Source organism: Poecilia reticulata, linkage group LG9 (assembly GCF_000633615.1).
Source record: "Poecilia reticulata strain Guanapo linkage group LG9, Guppy_female_1.0+MT, whole genome shotgun sequence".
In the NCBI taxonomy this organism is placed as follows: Eukaryota; Metazoa; Chordata; class Actinopteri; order Cyprinodontiformes; family Poeciliidae; genus Poecilia; species Poecilia reticulata.
Window position 1 is genome coordinate 24,737,452 of NC_024339.1, and position 3,186 is coordinate 24,740,637.

A 3,186-nucleotide genomic window follows, 5' to 3' on the forward strand; every position below is an offset into this window, starting at 1 on the left:
GATTGACTCGGTTTGTCTGAATGAGTGGACAGATTAAAGCTTTAAAAAGTTTTGATTTGTGTAACTTCCACCCGTGTTGCTGTAATTTTAGACCTGACCCCTAAGTTTGTCTTCTCGTTTGGCCCCGACTCCGCATTTCAATTAGGGATTCGCATGTTTTCAGTCACAACCATCACATCCAGTAACTCTAAGCACACTGTATCCGCAGTATAAATATATATCAAATATATATATTTGGAACAAAACTCTTAATCACTCATTTGCTTTCTTAATCGCTTTGTTTCCAGATGTTTTTTTTTTTATATCCAGCACAAGCATTTTGACCTCCCTATTGATGGCAACGTGAGGCCAGCTTCGGATCAGCCTGACTAACTTTTCAATGATCACCTGATTAGAATGCAAGAAGCTTTAGGCCGGGCCTTCCCATTAAGAGGCCGTGATTTAATTACAGCACAGTCGACGCTACGCAAACCTGCTGATCCCTCCAATTGAAACTGAAAAATTCCATGATGGAAGCCATCTGTCAAATACCTATTTTTTGGTATTAAGTGCAGTAACAACGCAGCGAAGCTGTAGTTGGTGTGAGGGCTTTGTTTTTAACAGACCGCATGACAGTTTTGGTGACGTTTACATGCAGGCGGTGTAGTGCGTGTTTTTTTCTTTCTTTCTTTTTGTTTATTTCAGCGCAACACCGGAGCTCGTTTCATAAACAAGAGTCATTAAAGATTTGCTTTGCTTTTACATCCAAATCAGTCCCTATTGTTCTCTAGCAACGTGCTGATCGCGTATCTCAAACTGTATTTAGTCAACCTAAACTTGAGCAACAGACAGCGCGTTTTCTGATATTTTTTAAAGAGGCGCGTTTTTTTTTTAAACGTGACTTATTTTTATCCAACTGTTGCGAACGCAAATAATAATAATCCCAGTTTAGCTTAACCATTCGCGATAACTCATATGCAAACTTGGCAGACCGTACAGCGCATTCTGCACTAAAGTGCCATGTGACAATTATAGCCTAACTTAAAAACACAATTTCAATTATAGAACAAATCTTTCCTGTCTAATCTGTTAACTTTAAGCGGTGTGGGAAGCTCATAGCGATCTAAAACACCGGAATTAACTTAGGCACGAACAACTTCCCTGCATTAGGCTATAACTAAGACAATACGAGTTACTTGTGCATACATTCTTGTACGTTTTAACTTTTTTGCGCACCAGAGTGTGCAAGCGCATCCCTCAAACCAGCCACTAAAAGTTGAACTTACTTCCACACGGTCCAGCCAGATGACTGCCAGGGAATCAGAAAGTGTCCAAGGCGGCAGAAGCAGAAGAACAACGAGGTCCGTGTGTATCGTGGTATGAAGTGTAGGTAAATGTTCCTCTTGGAGGTGGGAGGGGGGCGGGGGGAGCAACTAAAAATCCCAGGCGTTTAAACATGCTGGGTTGGTGGGTAGTTGGTTGCTTAAGGGGGGTGAGACTTTAAAACTGGTGCTGCCACTTTGTAACCCGCATTAGGCGGCGCGCTACGGCCGCTCTGTGCCAAAAGCATGAGCACATCCCAGGCACATGACAGACGCAGAGACGGGAAGGGGAAAAAAAAAGAGGGGAGGGATGAGGAGAGGGAGAGACACAACTTTCCCATAAAGCAGCAAATAGAAAAGTGCATGCACAGTTGAGCTCCCAGAGAGTGTGCAAGTTTTTTTTTTTCTTTTTTTTTTTTGTCTTGTTCTCTCTCACCCCCTTACCAATCCCCCCACCACCACCCCCTGTTGATAATGGGGTTCGGATGAGGAGGGAAGAGGAGGGGGAGGGGGGGGGGCGGTGGGTGGTGATGATGAAGGTGATGATGATGAGGAGGGGTGGGTGTAAAGTCCATCCTTCTCTGTGAGTAGAGGACGTGCTCTGAAATCCAAAACAAGTTCCCTCGGTTCTTTTGTTGCACGCACGAACTGAGGGAGCATTGTTCGGACCCCACTCCCCTTTCCTCTCCCACTCCCCTTTCCTCTCCCCCCCCCCCCCCCCCTATGACCAGGTTGCGATCTGAGCCTCGCAGTCGGGGTGGTAATGAATTTGCTGCGGACGCTCCTCTAACACGCTTTGACAAACGGAACGCATTTATTGCGGGTTTTGCAGACAAAATATGGGGGAATAATTTTGCAACGTGCAATCCCCCCCCCCAAAAAAAAAACAAAAAAACATTCTAAGTCTGTGACTAAAGTCAAAAGTAGAAAAGAAAGAAAATTGGGAAAGACACACTTTGACTTAAGTGTACCAGAAGTCACACTGCTGCAAGTGTCCTAATGGGAAGGATAACCAGAGTCCAGAAATTGGACACACACTCATACACACAGTTTGAGGAAAGAGTAGAAATTTTAAAAGCAATTTTCACTCAACAAAAGTTCAAATGAGGTCAGTGCAATAGATTGTCCTTCTGTCGATGTTTATCTTTATAGAAAAAACATGTTTACTTTCATTTTTTTTATTTCTAATACACCTTATCCCGAGCTTCCTTGCAAAATATAATTAGTTAAATCCTCACATTTTATCCTGTAAAATACCCATGTAAATAATAATAATAATAATAATAATAATAATAATAATGAATACCAAAACAAAGAGCAAATATTCTCTCATTTTTCCCCTCCCCCCCCTCTTTTTTTGCCTAATTGCAGGCGTATCCATTAGCATCCGCCGCCTGGATTCACGTTTTAGTTAAACTGCGAGGGCACGTTCAGTGACGTAGACGAGCATATCAGCTGCGTGCAGCCATATTTAAATACATCAAGGCAATTAGCCCATCAAAATATGCAAATCCCCCTCCTTACTACATTGGCAGTGCAGCCCGGCCGCAGTCGGAGGATAATTTGTACACCCACTGCAGGGTGCGTGTGTTTTTTAATGACTGCCGTTTTAAAAGAGCGACTACTGCGTTTGTTTTGTTCCAACAAGAAGGCATATAACGCGAGCGGGACAGAAAGAGGAAGGCAAGAAGAAGAGGAGAAGAAGTGGAACCGGGAGATTGCTGCTGCTGCTGCTGCTGCTGCGTGGAAAAAACGCCCATGCGTAATGAGACCATCCTCGCCGACTATTCTATCTAAATTCCTCGACGCCGTTGGCTCTGGTGTGCGTATTGTTTTTCATATTGATGCATATTCAGTGCTTAGATTTGCATTGTATATATATATA

General features: G+C 43.4%; 2 long non-coding RNA genes across 8 annotated transcripts in view; one reads left to right on the forward strand and one right to left on the reverse strand.

Moving 5' to 3' along the window:
* LOC103470447 (uncharacterized) overlaps positions 1 to 3,186 on the reverse strand; it is a 46,959-nt gene that overhangs the window by 41,449 nt on the left and 2,324 nt on the right. For 2 of the 7 annotated variants that reach the window (XR_534483.2, XR_001776924.1), the window contains exon 1: positions 1,266 to 1,624. The exons of 2 other annotated variants lie outside the window; for them this stretch is intronic. This is a non-coding gene — a long non-coding RNA (uncharacterized LOC103470447). Of the gene's footprint in view, positions 1 to 1,265; positions 1,628 to 3,186 lie in introns of those variants that run through there. 3 more of the 7 variants (XR_001776925.1, XR_534482.2, XR_534481.2) reach the window with 3 other exon arrangements.
* The window catches only part of LOC108166578 (uncharacterized), a 3,833-nt gene continuing 2,496 nt past the window's right edge, over positions 1,850 to 3,186 (forward strand). Inside the window, exon 1 of the long non-coding RNA XR_001776927.1 lies at positions 1,850 to 3,123. This is a non-coding gene — a long non-coding RNA (uncharacterized LOC108166578). The remainder of the gene's footprint in view (positions 3,124 to 3,186) is intronic.